This window comes from Stenella coeruleoalba (assembly GCF_951394435.1).
Source record: "Stenella coeruleoalba genome assembly, chromosome: 5".
Classification (NCBI taxonomy): Eukaryota; Metazoa; Chordata; class Mammalia; order Artiodactyla; family Delphinidae; genus Stenella; species Stenella coeruleoalba.
Window position 1 is genome coordinate 103,425,377 of NC_137150.1, and position 20,314 is coordinate 103,445,690.

The 20,314-nt window shown below is 34.7% G+C and overlaps 1 long non-coding RNA gene across 1 annotated transcript in view; it reads left to right on the top strand.

The window, feature by feature from the left end:
- LOC307186790 overlaps window positions 1–20,314 on the top strand; it is a 232,128-nt gene that overhangs the window by 178,000 nt on the left and 33,814 nt on the right. The window contains exon 5 of the long non-coding RNA XR_013828466.1: window positions 4,379–4,548. This is a non-coding gene — a long non-coding RNA (uncharacterized lncRNA). The remainder of the gene's footprint in view (window positions 1–4,378; window positions 4,549–20,314) is intronic.

Below are 20,314 nucleotides of genomic sequence, written 5' to 3' on the forward strand. Positions count from 1 at the left end.
CCTGATAAATGCCCTATCTCTAAATCTCTAAATATAATCACATGGGTGGGGTGGGGTGGGACTTCAATATATGAATTTGGGGGAGAGGTAATTCAGTCATTAATATTCTCATAATAAAAAAAATTAAACTTGCATCTCTGTACTGTTTTTAAAATCTCAGATACTCAGACATTATTTTCTTATAGCTTAAAAGCAGATAAGAGTAGTAATAAGATTTCTCTAATAAGAAACAAGTACATAATATTTATTGGAGTCTTTGTAGGGAAAACAGAGGTTCAGAAAGCCATAGAGTTTTGCCAGTCACACACTACAACACATAAACTCACATATTCTAAATCCAGTGTCCATACAATAGTGTCTAGTTTTCACACTTATAGAACGGCTAAATAACAACAACTGCATACGACGAGATCAAAGAAATAAAATGCTTTTCATGTCTTTATGGACCATTACATTGGTTTGAAAGATAATAGTCAGTTTTTACCAAAATAGCTTATCTTTCTTAGAGGTTATTATTAAAATATTCAAGGGCCTTTTTTTTTTTTTTAGGGTGTCATCTGATGTATTCTGTTGAATTTGGTTACGGTTTCAAACTTTGCTGCCAGAAAGTGTTGTGTGTGTGTTGTACCTGCTTTAAATTGACACAGAGACTTTTTCTCAAAACAGTTATCCAGTACGGAATGCTGTGCTGATTCCATGAAATGGATTGCAAACACTGTCCTATATCCGCTGTTTCTGTGTCTCTCTAAGCCAAAAATGAGCATGGAATAATATTCGAGTAACTACCCTCATCATTCTTGGAAAATGTCAGGCTCCTGAAAGGAAGAAAATTTCCTGACACATCATCAGAGTAGCAAAATGCCAGTGTCAGGGTTTAACAATATTGCAAGTGTGATTGTACCAGACATGTGTGATACAGTTTGGCTTATGTGCTTCATGGTTTTCTTTTGAAAAAGAAAAGAAAAAAGCCTTCTCTCTTCATTAGTCTGCAGTGGTATCCTTAATGCTATAATTCTCAAACGACCCACAAAATGGAATGTGCGATTTCCTCCCAGAAAGTAAATCTCAAAAAAAAAAAAAATTAAATGGTTCTAAAAAGGCTCTAAATTTAGCAAGCTCAAATATGATGGTTGTTGATTATTGGTTCTGCCCTGAAGAAGATGAGCTTATTTTGAGGGAAGACATAATCCTCTTAATACATTTGCTAGATGGAATTCTAAGTATATTTAAATGGCATGATTTTAAACTAGATAGCAACTGAGAATTTAAATGGATTTTGTTCTAGTATTTTTCTCCTAAAGAGTAAGACTCTGAGTTGAAAATTTAAAAAAAGAAAACTCTTTCTAAGCAGGAATAGTAAAAGAAATAGAAATAAGCACAACTTGACAGGTCTTTGAGGATTATATTCCTTGTAATTTTATCTTTTCTCATGAAAATATTAGTATAATTTTATTTATTTTTCTTAAGTAGAGGACCTAGTTATACTTATGAGCACTCATAACAAACAGCATTGAGTGGATATAGTAGCACTTAAACAGATTCTTCAAATGATTCAAGAATGAGCATTTCTATCATTAATTTATCTTGCTATAATAAAAGTGTTTGGTGTATAATTACTCTATACAAATCACTAAGTGTAAAATACAGTAGGAGAACATACATGAAATAGATACAGATTCCCTATCTGTGGATATTCTAAGATAGTTGGAGACCTATTACATGCGTATAAACTATAATAAATGGAAAATACTGCCTGTCATAGGAAGTTTAAGAGTTAAGGGAAGGTGGTGATGCAGAGGAAAGAGAGAGAACAGCTAACTCTGAGAACAGGACAGTTTGTGGAATAAGTGACATTTGTATTTGTATTTGTACTTAAAAATGGATAAAATGTGGACATTTAGAGATTGTGGAGGATATGGGGCATGCATATGAGGAATGGAAGTTGAAAAATGAAGGTGATTGTTCATACTACATGAAATAAAACTATAAAAGTGCATGGCTCCACATTTCTTGAATTTAGAATGAGTGTGGATTTAAAGAAATTAAGTGAACTGTTGGGTCAGAAAAGGTAATTTGTGGCCTGGGCTGAGGAGGAACTTGAATCCAAATATTGGTTGTCCTGGGATTTGTGAGCAAAGAGCAATGTGCAAATTTTGCCACTGAAAACAGTGTCTAGTAGGCTGACTTCAAATAACTCTCAGGGTGACATCTTATTACTAAGGTGAATTTATCAGATGCAGGATCTGGTCTTAAGTCTTGGTTACTCAAAAGCTGGGTTAATGCCTCCCTTAGGAAAGGGAGAGGGGCACCCATTAACCGAGCCCAAGAGATTTTTACATGAGATTAGAATTCCCAGTCATTAACTTATAATGAGAACTCGTTATTACATGAGCTTACTTTCCTGGTAGATAGACAGCTGTGAAGAAAAAGTCATAAGAAGGGCTTCCCTGGTGGCACAGTGGTTGAGAGTCCGCCTGCTGATTCAGGGGACACGGGTTCGTGCCCCGGTCCGGGAAGATCCTACATGACGCGGAGCGGCTGGGCCCGTAAGCCATGGCCGCTGAGCCTGCGCGTCTGGAGCCTGTGCTCCGCAACGTGAGAGGCCACAACAGTGACAGGCCCGCGTACCGCAAAAAAAAAAAAAGAAAAGTCATAAGAAGTTTAATTTTATAAGCATGTGATCAGAATTCAGGGAGTTTGATGATTTAAATATTTAATACTATTTGTTAATGTAACTTTTTATATCTATTTCACAGAAGGAAGGTTCTGCCAAAGAAACCCGATTTTAAAGACCCAATGTTTTGTCTATCAGTGGCTGAATGATACTGAAAACTTTTATTTCTGTGATTTTTCCCTTTTCTCTGCTTTCACAGCTAACCAGTCTTCCTCCAAACATTACCTTTATATGTTGATCTTTTTAATCATCTCTTTTTTTTTTTTTTTTTTTTTTGCGGTACACGGGCCCCTCACTGCTGTGGCCTCTCCCGCTGTGGAGCACAGGCTCCGGACGCGCAGGCCCGATGGCCATGGCTCACAGGCCTAGCCACTCCGCGGCATGTGGGATCCTCCTGGACCAGAGCACAAACCCATGTCCCCTGCATCGGCAGGTGGACTCTCAACCACTGTGCCACCAGGGAAGCCCAATCATCTCTTTTTTTTAAGAGGTGTTTTTTTTTTTTTTTTTTTTTTGATGTGGACCCTTTTAAAAGTCTTTGTATTGAATTTGTTACAGTGTTGTTTCTGTTTTATGTTTTGGTTTTTTGGCCCTGAGGCATGTGGGATCTTAGCTCCCCAACCAGGGGTCGAATCCACACCCCCTGCATTGGAAGGCCAAATCTTAACCACTGGACCACCAGGGAAGTCCCCTCAATCATCTCTTAATGAGGTCTTGATGGATATTTTGTGTTGATTTTACAAGATAACTCATATTTCAATGCATTAGTATGTTATAAAATAGGAAAAGCACAAACTGATTTAACTAATATGTACACTGCAACTTTCCATTACCTGCATAAAACTTTATACTGTAATATTTGGCTTATTAAGAAAGTGTGCAAGCTCTATTTGGACATCTCAAAGGAATTTCAAACTCAAGTACCAGGAAAAATTTGTTATTTTCTCACCCACCTGCTCAAGATTCCCATTGTGTATTTTTATTTCTTTTTTTTTTCCTTTTTTTTTTTTTTTTTTTGTGTGTGTGTGGTACGTGGGCCTCTCACTGTTGTGGCCTCTCACGTTGCGGAGCACAGGCTCTGGACGCGCAGGCTCAGCGGCCATGGCTCACGGGCCCAGCCGCTCCGCGGCATGTAGGATCTTCCCGGACCGGGGCACGAACCCGTGTCCCCTTCATCGGCAGGTGGACTCTCAACCACTGTGCCACCAGGGAAGCCCCCATTGTGTATTTCATCAGTGAATGAACCGCCATCCATCAAGTTGCACATATTGTAAAACTGGGAGTCTTCTTCGACAATTTCTCCTCTTCATCCTTAAAGCAACCCCTCCCTTAGTTTATCCAACAAATATATCTTGAATGGCCATACTGCTTCAGTTACTGGCAAAAGAGCAGTAAAATGCAAGGAAATCACCTTGTAATCGTTACATTTATCATGCAGTTGGGGAGGAATGTAGGCAGAAAATAAAGAATTAAAACAAGTAAAACATTTACTATATCAGAAGTTGGTAAATGTCAGATCCCCAAATAAAACTGTATGAGAGAACAGGATTATGTGGGAGAAGAGAGGTGCTTTTATAGACGAGGTGGTCAGGGAATGCATCTCTGATAAGTTGTCATTTACACCTTTCTAAAATCTTATAAAGTGATGTTGACTTTAATTCTTGAATCTTGATCATATCTATTTATTTCTTTCCTTCTTCACAGTCAACACAGTGTGTGGCATCCATGAAAATACACCTCTCAGATCTTCTGCCAAGTGTATTTGACCAAAGAGCACAGTTGCTGTACTCTGAAATTCATCATACAGTTATACTTACGCCAGACTTCCCACGGACTCCTCCCAGACAGCCACTGAGCACAACAGGGATGCCAAGGTAGGCCCGTCCCTGGGAGACAGAGCATTCATTTAAAAGGCTTTCAAGAGCTTCTCATCAGTGGTATTGAATGGTGGGCTAAGACTTTCCTACTCAAATGTCTTCCTTCCCTCTCTCCCTCATCAAAGTTGGGTGGTCTCATAACTCCCACAGCCTCTCCCATTTCTCTCCCCATTTTCTTGCACATCAAATCTTTGCTTCTCGAAGGGCCTGGATACACACATCCTGCTTGAGCTCTCTCACATTCTCTCTGACCCTCTCTCCCTCTCTCCATACTTCAACCATTTCACACAGTGAAAATCTCATCATGTCATCACTACTGATTAGAACACTGTAGTTTCATTCTGTTGCTCTTCAGAGACTCAAATCCATAACAGGGCATTCAAAACTCAGCGTAACTGTCTGTCCCTGGCCACCTTCCCAACTCCATCTCAAACCCCTCTCTTTCTCACTTTCCCTGATCGAGTTCATGTGCCCTTCTTTTGTTCTGTGAAGGTGTCGTGCTTTCACTCAATTGACAGACACCTCTATACATTCTGTTCCTTTGCCCAGAGTGCTCTGACCCCTCATTTCTCCCACCAATTTTGAGCAGGTAACTCTTATTTATCCTATGATTTTCCTGTTCAAACTTGCTCTGATCACCATTATCCTTCATCTAAATCAGATTCCTTTATTTTATCTTTTCAGCTTCCCTAAAGAACATTTACACATTCATTAGCATGATTGCCTTCAGAGACTTTGTCTCACTTTGCAATTATGCATTTATTAGTATGATTATTTGATTAAAACCCAATTCCCCTACTGGGCTATAAGTTCACTTTTTATTAGCATTGTATCCCAGCATTTAGCTCAGTGTCTGGCCTGAAGTAGGCATATAATTAATATGTATTAAATGAAAGAATGAATAAACAATCTTTCTTCCTAGGAAGTCTGATTAAATAGCATATCTTCTTGAAGCTTGATTTTTTTTTCAATTATAAGTAATTGCAAATATTCTATATTAAAACAGCCTCTACATAATGGGAACATAATAATACAAAACTGATGTAATTTTTAAGACTATATATCAAACTGCAAAGACATAAAACAGAATTACTGTGCATTGAGTACTTATTACATGGTAGGTACTACTGAGGACTCCATAAGCATGAACTCACTTAATTCTCAAAACACCTCAAGGCAGTGTTGCTATGATTTCTTTCTTGATGAGGATCCTGAGACTAAGTGCTGCCATCTAAGAGTGGTTACCATGCGAAGGAGCCAGGGTTCAACATAGGTACACATAGGTGTTCAACTCCAGGGTGCACTCTCCTCAATGCTGTATTATGGGTCCTTTTAAAGGAATTTTGTGTTTTCCAATTATACTTCCAGATTTCTAAAGAATATAAAATACACTTCTACTTTGGGATCAACTTTGAAAATCACGGTATGCTTTAAATTGCTTGTGATTTCTTGAACACAACATGAGGTGCTTCACACTGCCATTCTGTAAAAATTAGCTTGAATGTATTAGCTTCTGCAAGCCTCCCCTGAACTATTTGCATGGCTGAGAGGCTCACTATCTGATTTGTACAGCATCATGGGCATAAGTCTAATTTAGCTTTTGATACATTTTATTAGTATTTTTTGTTCACTTGTCTGCCCTTCCTTAGACTATAAATTTCTTGAGAGAGTAGCAGTGTCTTAGTAAGAGCAGATATTTGCGGAGGTTTTGTTAGGCCAAATACCATACTAAGTGCTTTAATGAACTCAGTCCTACTGACAACTCTACTTACGAGGTAAGTACTGTTATATCCACAATTTATAAACGTAAGACAAGATAACTAGTAAGTAGCTGGGTTTGATTTCAAGTCTGTCCAATTTGAAGTTCATTCTCTCTTCCACTTAACAGAGCAGGGCAGATCATTAGATTTTCGAAAATAATCACATATAACTGGCATTTAGTAAGCTCACAGTAGCCTCTCCTTCTCTCCCCCACCGCTTTCTCTCATCCACCTCTTCCTCCCTCCCTCTGTTTCTCTCCCCCAACTCTGGTGTGTGTGTGTGTGTGTGTGTGTGTGTGTGTGTGTGTGTGTGTGTGTGTGTGAGAAAGAGACAGAAACAGAAGGAGAGTGATAAAGAGAAATATTTTTTAAACACTTGTTTTTTCTTTTTGGCTGCACAGCATGTGGGATCTTAGTTCCCTGACCAGGGATCGAACCCACGCCCCCTGCAGTGGAAGCATGGACTTCAGGGAAGTCCCAAGAAGAAATATTTTTTATTAAACTTTTATTTCTCAAATACACTTGTAATTTCCTACCAAGGGAATGAATCTGGGAAATTTCTATTAAAGGAAAACTGACAGATTGGTCATATATAAAAAATAATAATAACAGGAGATACTAACTTGAAAGATGGAACATATTGCTTGGATTTAAAAAAAAAAAAAACACGAATTGATCAGAGAACTATCTGGGAGCTTAAAATTAAGCAGATCATCCAAGGGGAAAAAAGCCATTTTTTTCTCGTAAGATTGTCTCTTCATTAATGAAAATTCTAGAAAACCACTGCCATGCATTTTTAAAATTTTTTTAATTGAAATATAGTTGATTTACAATATTATATTAGTCTCAGGTTTACAGAATAATGAATCAGTATTTTTATAAGTTATATTCCCTTTAAAGTTATTACAAAATCATGGCTGTATCTCCCTGTGCTGTACAGTATATCCTTGTTGCTTGTCTATTTTATACATAGTGATTTGTATTTCTTAATCCCATCCCCCTTTCATACCCCTCCACCCTTCCCTCTCCCCATTGGTACCCATTAGTTTGTTTTCTATATTTGTGAGTCTGCTTCTGCTCTATTTTTTAGATTCCATGTATAAGTGATAACATATATTATCTGTCTTTCTCTGTCTGACTTATTTCACTAAGCACAGTACCCTCTAGGTTCATCCACATTGTTGCAAATGTGCAGAATTTCATTCATTTTATGTGCAGAATTTCATTCATTTTTTTGGTTGAGTAATATTCCAGTGTGTGTGTGTGTGTGTGTGTGTGTGTGTGTGTGTGTATTCTTCACATCTTCTTTATCCATTTGTCTGTTAATAACACTTGGGTTGCTTCCATATTTTGGCTATTGTAAATAATGCTGCTATGAACATTGGGGTGCAAGTAACTTTTCAAATTAGTGCTTTCATTTTCTCCAAATATATACCAAGTAGTGAAATTACTGGATCATATGGCACTTCTTTCTTTAGTTTTTTGAGGAACCTCTAAACTCTTTCCCATAGCAGCTGCACCAATTTACATTCCCACCAACAGTGTACAAGTGTTCCTTTTTCTCCACATCCTTGCCAACATCTGTTATTTGTATGTAGATTTTTGATGTTAGCCATTCTGACAGGTGTAAGGTGATACCCCATTGTGGTTTTGATTTACATTTCTCTGATAATTAGTGATGTCAAGCATCTTTTCATGTGCCTGTTAGCCTCTTTATGTCTTCTTTGGAAAAATGTCTATTCAGGTCTCCATCCATTTTTTAATCAAGTTATTGTGTTTTTTTTGATATTGAGTTGTATAAGCAGTTTTTATATTTTGAGTATTAATCCCTTATCTTTAATTTCATTTGCCAATATTTTCTTCCATTCAGTAGCTTGTCTTTTCACTTTGCTGATGGTTTCCTTTGCTGTGCAAAAGCTTTCAAGTTTAATTGGGTCCCATTTGTTTATCTTTGCTTTTATTTCTTTTGCCTTAGGAGACATATCCAAAAAAATATTTCTACAATTTATGTTAAAGAATGTTCTGCCCATGTTTTCTTCTATGAGTTTTATGGTTTCAGGTCTTACATTTAGGTCTTTAATCCATCTTGAGCTTACTTTTGTATATAGTGTGAGAAAATGTTCTACTCAGTGTTCTTGGATTGAAAGAATTAATATTGTTAAAATGTCCATACTATCCAAAGCAATCTGCAGACTCGATCTGTATCCCTATAAAAATGCCCATGACTTTTTTCACAGAACTAGAAGAAATAATGCAAAAATTTGTATGGAACCACAAAAGACCCTGAATAGCCAAAGAAATCTTGAGAAAGAAGGACAAAGCTGGAGGTATCACACTCCCTGACTTCAGATTATACTACAAAGCTATAGTCATCAAAACAGCATAGTACTAGTACTTAAACAGACATATAGTTCAATAGACGGAATAGGGTGCCCAGAAATAAACCCACATGGCTATGGTTAATTAATCTATGAGAAAGGAGGCAAGAACACACAATGGAAAAAAGATAGTCTCTTCAATAAGTTATGCTGGGAAAACTGGACAGCTGCATTTATTTTTACTTTTAAGATCTATTTTAGATTAGAAATTTGTTTTAAATTAAATGCTTGTTGAAATATATAACTTCTCATAGTGTGTTGCTATTTTCAACCCTCTTAGCATGTCTCTGATTTTCATTGCATTTAACCTATCTATAGAAAATTAAATACTATATGGACATGAACATGACAGTGGGAAATAAATTTAGGGTGATGTCCTTTTTCCCTCCTAGAAAAAAATGTAATTGATGTAACTATGTTAGCAGAAAAAAACAGACACTAAAATGTTCTTATTCTAACATTATCATGTTCTTTATATCATTATGACTGGTAGAATCAATAGTTTATTGCAGGAGAATTTTTTATCCATGTCATTTACAAATGACAATTCATGGTACATGAAGCATTGAGATATTTCCTGTCTCCTTCATGTATTAGTGAGCTGATTCTAAAAGGAACAATTTCAGTAAGAGATAGACTTTTCCTCAAATTTTATATTACTTTTTTCTTTCTGATGAACAGTCTGCAATAGTTGCCATGTAAATGGAAACTTAAAAATAAGCTAGCTGTCTTTCAGTCTAAATAAATCACTGCTTTATTATATGTCTAATTATGAGGTATATTTATGTACGTTTCTCTGAAAACTGGCATCCACTGATCAGTGGCATTCTAAAGGCAGAGAAATGCTCTAGGTTGCTGAAAATATAAAAGATCAAGAAAAATTTTCCTCTGAGGGAACGTGTAACAAAAAGGATTATAATATAATTCAGTCAGAGTAAGTGAGAACAAATAACATAGTAGACTGGCTTGTCCTGTTATATGGTAATGACATACACAGAACCACTCCTTTTTGAAGGTCTGGGTATCAGTCCTTGACAGGGCTACCTGTAGAAATCATGTCACTAGCTTGAGATATGCTGAATTGGGCTATTCTACATATTTTTAGTATATTTCTAGGCTGACAGATTTCCAAGAAAATTAATAGCTATAAAGGAATAGTAAGTGGTGAGTTTATTTGCCTATTTGAGAGGCTAAACTGACAAGGTTGTAGTGCTGATGTAGAATTCTAATGTCTTGTAATTATCCTAATTTTTATTTATTTCTTGACAATGTATGGATATTTTAAACGCCAATAAGATGAGTCTCAGAGAAATGTCTGTGTACGCTTGGAACTAGCAGGAATGGCAATTCTATAGAGTAAATACTAGTAAATACTGGAGTAAATAGTGGTTACCTGCAATCTTGTCACTTGGAAAACTTTAGGAGGTAGGCAACATTTCTAACTGACTGCTATGAAAAACTGCCCAGAGGATTAGCAACAAGGGAAGCTTTCATTTTTTGTGGAGGTCAGATGATTCCAGCTACTTAGGTTAAGGGGGCACAATATGAAAAATAGAAATAGATGTGTCAAGTAAAAACACTGCAAAGTAATACAGATATTGTGTTTTTTATGTGTCAAGTATATATTCAAATGCCAAGAAATTTCATTCTTCCTGTTGAACTGTCAAATCATTCTAGAAAGAAAGCTTCCAAAGACAAAATGTCAAGAAATGATGGTATAATACTAGCGATGGTATTCATCTAGAAAGAACCAAATATGTTGTCAGTACCCTTTAGGTGATTCTATAAGCAAGTCAAAAAATTACTTCCAATATATTGTCATGAAAATTGGATGGCATAACCTCTCCTTTCATCTTCTATGACTGGCAAATAAATATTTATAGCTCTATAGTGATTTATCATGGATAATAGAAGTTTTTCATTATAAATAACCTTAGGAATGACCAGATCATCATTTGTGAGCTGGAAGAAAAAGAAAGAGAGATCAAGTGACTCACTCAAGGTCATCACACAGATTTTTAGAGATGGGGGCAGAAAACAGTGGTATTGTTTTTTTCACTTGAAGTTCAGTGCTGCTTTTTGTATTACAGCATGCCAAAGTTAATTTTCCAAATGGAAAAGTTATTTGGATCATTTAAGAATGTAAAACATGTTGAGATTAACACAAAACTATCTACTTATTTAAATTGTTTACAATTCCCAAAACAAGTGAAATGGATAAGTGTGGGAACATACTCAAACAAAATATGTAGCCAAGTACTTGGTACAAAGGATCTAGCCTGCTCCAGTGATTTGCAGATAAAAAGCTATCCTTCATTTATATTTTAAAAATTCATGGATAAATATAGGGGTAGAAATTTGCTTAGGCAAGTGCACTGGTCAACAATATGCCAATTTAAAACTAGTCATTATTTGGAATCCCTATAGGAAAAAGACTACTGAAAAGTCATGGTTGGGTAGTGTAGACTGTATTTATTTCTGCCTATAGTAATTACAGTAAACTAGAGAGTACCAGGTTCTTGAATTCCTCAAAAATTTATGAGATTGTTATAATATTTCTCATTGTTATTGTAAGATTTGTGTACAGGCTTGCCTTTGATTTATTTGGTTACTGAGTGGGTCCATACAGTAGTGAACTAATGTTTTGTTCTTTCTTATCTTCTCTTGACCAATGTAGAATATACTTTAAGAAAAGCATTTGAACTAAGATTGACATCAGACTACAAAAATTTACCATTATTTATAGAAGACCAGAACATAGATAAATTAATAATACAGTTCTTCTCTCAAGAGATTCTGCCTTTCTCTTTGAAGAATTGTCCTCTCAGGGTCAAGGTCATGGACAAAGCAGCCTGGAGAAATTCCTTTGCAGCTGTCTGCTCTGAGCAGGCATGTGGAAAATAAGCAGATGACTTCAATTTGCAGTGTCATTACTCACCCCATTCCTGACGTTGTCCTAGCATACACACACATACCATGAACAGCACCAGAGCTATATTCCCATATGCCTGATATTTGAACTACAGTATGTCAAAATAGATTTGGAGAAGAAGGTGTTTGCTGATATATGGCATATATTCATTTTAAGTAAAGATGGGTAAGGTCTTCACCTCATTTTCCCTAAGGTAGCTGGATTCCCTGGTGTCTATTGTTTTTTTTGTTTGTTTGTTTTTTGTTTTTGTTTTAATAAACACCATCCAGACTGAATAAGATGATATCATTAAAAATGCGACTTAGCCAACAAACCATATTGATGGTGTTGACCATCTGACAATGACAAGTTATTCTACTTTTTAGAAGACTTTTGACAAAATTTGTCTACACATGAGAAAATAAGACATTGGGAATTTATAAGAATTCTCCACGAAAATATAACAGAGATTTTAGACCTGAGACATCAAGTTTTCTCTAACGTAATTCTGGTTTTAAATCACACAATGCAAGCTATTCTATGGCTGTACACTTTTGCTTCAGAGTGATATAAAAGATTTTTATGCTATGGAATTGTCTTCATCTCTTGGTTCAAAACAGTGTCCTCTGGATGTCTTCTGTCTAACCTGCAGCAGTTTTTTTGTTAATATAAATTAAAAGTTGTCCATGATGTCATACAACACATTCAAGATAATGTTTTTATGGAAGTAGTTTCTCAGCTATATATTTATGGAGTTTTAAAGAACTGTTAGGGTTTTTTTTTGAATTTTATTATTTTTTTTTTATACAGCAGGTTCTTATTAGTTATCTATTTTATACCTATTAGTGTATACATGTCAATCCCAACCTCCCAATTTATCCCACCACCACCACCCCATCCCCGCTTTCCCCCCTTGGTATCCATACATTTGTTCTCTACATCTGTGTCTCTATTTCTGCCTTGAAAACTGGTTCATCTGTGCCATTTTTCTAGAAGAACTGTTAGGTTTTCTTAAAGGTGAATTTCATTGATGTAACTTTTACAATAAACAGAACTCACTTTGAGCATACAGTTTTAAGAGCTTCGACAAATATATAAAGTCATATAACCACCACTGCAATTAAGATATAAATTGTTTATTTCATGATTATTTGTAACAGGGAAATATATTTGACGCTAAGCATTAGGGTATATATTCATATCTTAGGGTGTTAAAAAAACATCAGGCAAAAAGATCAGGGTTTCTTCATCTAGGGCCCTTGGACCCAGAGATATATCCATGGAGGTAATTAAGAATGTCTGAAGACTTCCTGAAATTATATGCAAAATATTATGTGTATGTACACATGTGTATTTTTCAGGCAAAAGTGTTCATAGCTTCTTTCAGAATCTCAATGATGACTCTAAACTTCCAAAATATAAAACTCACTGTAATTAGCTTAAAGCCATCATAAAAAGAAAGAAATTTCCAACTCCTTACATTTCTCCTTTATGTTCTGGCTTATGGCAATATCTGCCTCCTTAGAATTTATTCTTAATACTACTCATATGATAATTATTTACTTATCCATGAACACATATGAAGTTTCTATAATATGAAAAACACAGTGCTCTCAGATCTGAAAGATAAAAAGATAAATAGCAAATAGCCCCATCTCTAAAACCCTCACAGCCTAGTAAACCTTCTAGTATCTCTTTTATTATAGTATGACAAATTTATTTATTAAGGGATAATGCATGAATGTTTCAGTTACAACAGTATTGAAAGCTAGTTGAAATCAAGGGCCAAACCAGACATAGATGATTGTTTGATAATTGGTTATAACAGGGAAATCTATTTAGCTCTAAGGACTAGGGTATATATTCATATCTCTCTGAAGATTCCTCCATGTCTAGAGTACTACATTGCGTAGTGATTGCTGAATTAAAATAAGTGTAGATTGGGACTTCCCTGGTGGCGCAGTGGTTAAGAATCTGCCTGCTAATGCAGGGGACATGGATTCAAGCCCTGGTCCAGGAAGATCTCACATGCATAGCAACGAAGACCCAACTCAGCCAAAAATAAATAAATTTACAAAAATAAAATAAGTGTAGATTGATTTCTGACCCTTGCTATTTGGTGTTAAGAGTGGATCAATTTTTTGAGGTATGGAATAAGTATGATTTGGTAACATGAGTTGCATTACTTCAAAGGGGAATGGGATCTTTAGTCTTGTGATGCTTACACAGTAATCTGCAAATTTCCAACAAATGAACAGAAGGAATATGGGGAAACCTAAAGAAGAATGGCCTTCTACCCAAGAAATTTTGTCTGTGGCCTACATTCTTCTTTTAACTGGTCTTCCTCAAAAGTAAGCCAATTTTAAAGGACCTTGTGTAGTTTTAACCAATGATCTTGCAAAAAGAAAGAAGCAGTTGTACATTTAAATGATGTACTTTCTTTTTTTAAAATTTATTTTATTCAAGTATAGTTGATTTACAATGTTAATTTCTCCTGTACTGCTAAGTGACTCAGTTATACATATATATACATTCATTTTTATATTCTTTTCCATTATGTTTTATCACAGGATATTTAATATAGTTCCCTGTGCTATGCAACACCGCCTTGTTGTTTATCCATTCCATACATAATAGTTTGCATCTACTAACCCCAAACTCCCAATCCATCCCTCCCCCACATCCCCTCCCCTTGTCAACCACAAGTCCGTGCTCTATATCTGTGAGTCTGTTTCTATTTCATAGATAAATTCATTTGTGTCATATGTTAGATTCCACATATAAGTGATATCATATGGTATTTGTCTTTCTCTTTTTGACTTACTTCACTTAGTATGATAATTTCTGAGTCCATCCATGTTGCTGCAAATGGCGTTATTTCATTCTTCTTCATGCTGAGTAGTATTCCATTGTATATATGTACCACATCTTCTTTATCCATTGATCTGTTAGTGGACATTTAGGTTGTTTCCATTATTCACTACCGTGAATAGTGCTGTTATAAACATAGGGGTGCATGTATCTTTTTGAATTATAGTTTTGTCCAGTTATATGTCCAGAAGTGGGATTGCTGGATCATATGGTAACTCTATTTTTAATTTTTTGAGGAATCTCCATACTGGTGTCCATAGTGGCTACAGCAATTTACATTCCCACCAACACTATAGGAGGGTTCCCTTTTCTCCACACCCTCTCCAGCATTTGTTATAAAATGATGTTCTTTCTTTCTCATCTTCCTTAGAAGTTTGAGCATTGAATTCACAGAGATAAACATATATATACACACAGACACACACACACACACACACACACACACACACACATATATATATATATATATATATATATATATATACACACACAAAGGTCTGTAGAAAAAGACCTTGTTTTGTCCTCAACTTCTATGTAAGTTGCTCTGTATTAATGGAGTCATTTGGCCTCAACAGAGACTCAGATCTGCTTTGTAGTCTTAAGTCTAATCATGGCTTTAATTGAAAGAAGTTTAAAACTCAATTTCCAAAATATTAGAGTAAACATTATACATTACACATAGCTTTAAATTCCTAAGAATTATATCAGTACAAGACATTAATGGAGTAGGGGTAGTGGGAGCCTAAGAAGAACTTTTTTATTCAGAAAAGGAATCAAGGAAAGACACACAGCAGTCACTGGTCAATAGCAACCATAAGTTAATATGCGTATGTTTGTGTGTGTGTGTTACGTACACACACCACAGGACCTTCAACTGCTATTCTCCCTGAAGCATCACATCAAATTTATTCAACTCATGTTCAATTCATAGATGTTATCCCAGAAATTGGTCTGACTCTAGACATTGAAATTGGCACAGGTCCTAATACAGGCCAAGCCATGGTGTCAGGACATGTTATAAACAACAAAAACCTTAGTCTAACCCAGAGAAGTGATTTGGTAGTTGGTGGATGATAGTGTAATTTTTTACAGTATTACTACTACTTATTACATTTTAATCCATTAAAGAACATTTTATCACAGAGTAAAAACTCATTATATAGCCCATTATCTACCCATTTATAATGCCTTGTATATTTATTTTCTAAAACTTCTGCAATGACCAGATTATGTGTATTTCTGATAGCATTTTTATTGACTGCCAGAAAGTATGTTCTTAAGTCCAACTCATGTTTGGAACAAGGAATCTTAAAATAATACCAAAACATGAGCCAAAATTGTGTTCTTATTTCAAATACCACTCAAATTGATTGATGACAGCTATACTAAAGCTCCTTACTGTTAATTGATTATCTTGTATCTGATTTTGAGTTGTACAGAAATATTCCAGAATTTTTCAGAAATATTATTTTGAGTCCTTATATTTAGAACAGATAATGCTTGGGAGTCTTTCACATAATTTGTACAAAATTTAAAACTGAAATTTGTATTCAAAGACATGGATATATTTAAGTAGTGAAAAGAGTAGCCCTTTTCCCAAAAATTAAAAATAAGAATTGATATTCCCCTACTTAGACAATAATATTCCCCTAATAAATGTGTAGTCTTTATCACCTCTATCTTACTTTAATTTGAACTTCAATGACTTAATGGAAATTAGTACAAAAATTTTTGAAATTCATATATGTGTTAGAGTTATTATAATTCAAAATACATATTTACTTTTAGTGTTTGTTTAAAAAGAAAAAAACATGAATGCTCAAAATAGAACTAGTCTCCTAACTGGTCTTATTTACTCTCTTTGTATTATGATTTATTTCATCTAGAATTCCTTCTGATTCTCTGGTCAACCATGTTTACAGTATTATTTCATCTTCATATACTGAGTAATAAAAGTTGAAAATGCCTTGATTAGATTGAACTCTGAATAGACAGGATTCTCAGTATTATATAACTTGCTTAGTAATCATCTTGAGTCATGTCTACACTGTAAAATCAATTCTGGTACCATTCTAATGTTTCAGATAACCAAATTGGGTAACCTCAGCAAAATTATATTACCTTTGTGGGTACAGAGTGAATGCTGGCATAGATGACAAAGTTTGTAGGGAATTAATCAAAATCCTATAATAAATAAAAATGGGAATTTGAATATTAACTAAGGTAACATGAAATATAGTAGGCATCTATGTAGAAAAAAATCTGTTGTGCAATTTGAGTTTTCCATTGATTTATTCCTTTATTTTCAAAAAATAGTAAACATACTAAGTCTCCACTATGTTCCAAGCATTCTTCTAAGCTCTATAATATTAATAGTGAACAAAAATGAATGACTCTTTTGAAGTTCAAGTTATATAGGTAATAGGTAGTAAACAAATAAGCAGAAATATAATATCAAATTGTGCTAAGTACTATGAAATAAATTAATGTTACTGAAATTTAACTGAAATATGAAGGACAAGAAGCAGTTATCCAAGGGAATAGTAAGGTTATGGACAATTCAGAAAGTGGGAATACATGAGGGTAAAATGATTTGTGGAAGAAAACAGTGTGGTGATATCAAAAAAACTTTAAAAATTGGCATCACTGGCTGAGGTGAAAGAAGGCATGGGGTGAAATGAAGGTGCAGAGATACACAGATGTTAGACAATATTAGGGTTCTATAGATCATTATAATAATCTGCAATCCTACTCTAAATGCAATAGGTGATTATTAAAGGTTTTTCATTATTTATTTATTTTTAAGAAGACAAATTACATGACGACTTCTGTATTTTAAAGATCATTGTGACAATTGAAGAATTGAAGGGATGATAACTGGATCAGAAGAGAGAAAGCCAATTAAGAAGTAGGAGGTTGTTCTTGAGTACAATAGACAGAGATATCGTGGCATAGGCTAGCGTGGTGAAATGAAGCAAGATAGCAGTAGACATATCGTGATGTATTTTTCAGGTAACGTTGATGACACTTTGTAATGCATTTCATAAGGGTAGGCAAATGAAGGTACAAAGGAAATTCCAAGACATCTGAATTGAGCAACAGAGTCAATGTCACTTACTAAAATGTGAAAAATGGTCGTGGGGTGGTTACGATGCAGTAGTTGAGCAGGTCATGTTAATTTTGTGATGCACATGACACAGTCATATGAGGCGGTGTGTAAAATAGTAGTGTGGAATTCAAGGAAGACATTGAGAGTCCACAACGTAGAAATATTAATTAAAGCTATGTGATTGAAAAAAGTAATCTGGATAAAAATTGTAGAGAGAGGAAAAAAAAGAACCTTAGGGCTAAACCCTAAAAAATTGTGACACATGAGAGTGCTACTGAGGGAAGAACCTGGTAATGAAGTCTCCAAATAAGTACCAATAATGATACAAGGGAAACCAGGAAAGCATGGTATCATGAAAGCAAAGAAATATATTTTAAAGGACTTTTAAAAACTATGTTCAATGCTGCAAAGTGATCTAAGAATATAATAAGGCTGAAAGATTTGCACTGTATTTAGACAATATGGAAGTTCTTGGTGATCTTCACAGAATGTTTCCTGAAAGGCATTGTGATTAGAAGCTAGAGAGTTGTGGACAGAAAAATGCATTGAGATTGGGAACATACACATTCATCATTGTAGAAAGTGGGAAAGTAAATTTAATTGAGAAACAACATGCTGGAAAAATTATTGCTTTGAGGTTATGGATCATGAATTCACAGTGAATCCAATCAACATGGTTATATAATTTTCTTTAGAGGTCAGTTGTATCCCAGACAGGCTGATGTTTCCCAGGTTGGAGCAACAAAAGTAAAAAGGTCAAACTTAAAGTATTGTATGGAAATAATTACATTGATAAATTAGGGCATTTAACATGAATAAGGAGAGAAGTGTTGAAAGGAGGTGACAAATTGATTGAAAGAATGTGAAAATGTCAATGGATGAGTCCTAATAAGGTTTAAGAACCATTTTACTGAAATATTGTAGCAAACAAACTTAGAGAGCTTTCAGCAGAGAGTGGAATGTTTGAATTAATTATTGTAGATGTAGTGGAGTTTCTGGTAATGATAAGGTGTGGTTGAAGAAATGGGTGAATTAGAAGATGTAAAGTAAGCCATCATTGGACAAAGGAAATCAAATAATAGAAGGGCAAAAATGATAGATTTTCATGATAGTTTTTGAAATTACCTAGAATGATGGCACAAGTAGGTGTGGACAGGGAGTATGAACAAGGAGTCAAAGCCTTCACTTGTGTAGGTTGATTGAACAAAAGGTTGGTATGTGAGATTAATGAGGAGAAGAGAGGGTGATGTAGCATTATGGTGTGAGCTCAAGGGAGCAGGGAGTTTTAAGAAAATGAACATAATGAATTCTTTGTTCCTTTTTGGTTATCAATTCATAATATAATTTATTATAATTATAAGATCATAGATTAATATTTAAAACTGTTTAATTTGTTTAAATATACTCTATATCTAAGGTTTTTTACTTCTATAGTAAAATATTTATAAGGGTTCCTCATTTTCATGCATAGTATTTTAATTACTTTTAAATGCTTTTACCTTAAACAGGGCTTTGTTAGTTCTGGGAATCTAGAAAATGAAAAAAACAAGTCAAAGTTAAAGTAAAAATGTCTTCAGAGTACATATTTCAAAGTGCAAAGTGACTATGGTTATTCTATCAATATTTAACTTTGCAAGGAGAACACATTCTGACTACTGAATTTAATTCTTCTTACTGTATTTATAGGAAGGAAGGAAGGACACCACTAAGATTGAAAAGGTCAAGCAAAATGACAGTAACTAATTCAGAAATGAGATGTCAAGATTGAAGCTATAAAGCAGGGATTAACCTATAAGCAATTCAAGTACGTTTATATAGAGACACACACACAGGCACATAACAACATTTAGTTTAAAAAGTATTTGAAAATAATTTTGTTGACAAGGTCAACAAAAGCAGCAAGTTATGTGAGTTGAAGAGTGAACTTTTGTAAAATAGGGAAAGTGAAAGTAAACTCTAAGACTAGAAAGTAATTTTATGTTTTAGAAATAAAACATACTATATGCAGTACTATTGAGCCATACTTATACGTAGGAGAAATACATACATCATTGATATAAATTAAGACATGAATCATACAGTTAAGCTGTTAGTTTATTATTCTGATAATAATTCTTATGAATGATAGACTGTTGCAGTTTGGGCTTAAGAAAAGGCTATTCCACATTGAAAAGACATTTGTTAGAATATTGACATATTTTCTAATGCCATTTGAATCTATGATTTGGAGAAAGAGCTGAAAAGGAAATCAAATATATTTTCAAGGGACTCATTGAATCATAATAATTTATTGAATATTTTCTAAGTACTAAGAATTGTGCTAACAGTTTATCTCCTTTAATCTTTATCCTATCAGGTTAGTGCTATTATCATCCTCCTTTGATGCATAAAGAAACTGAGGCATACATAAATTAAGTTTAAAGTTACATATTATTAAATGTTGGACCTGAGTTTCCAACCACTTTACTAAGCTTTATACCATATCTTGATTTTTATGAAATACTCAGAATTAATATAATTGAGCCTCCCACCTAAAACATGAACCCACTAGACTAGAAAGTACTTACAATGAAACATGTTGTACTATTGTGCTCTTTCAAATCTATGACAGAAATCATCCATCAATAACAACGAAAGTTTAAAGTATTGGTAAAATTACTAGGTTCAGACCCAGAATGCACCTCAACAGAGAGCTTAAAAACTACCATCAACAGATGGAAGTTAACCCTTGAGA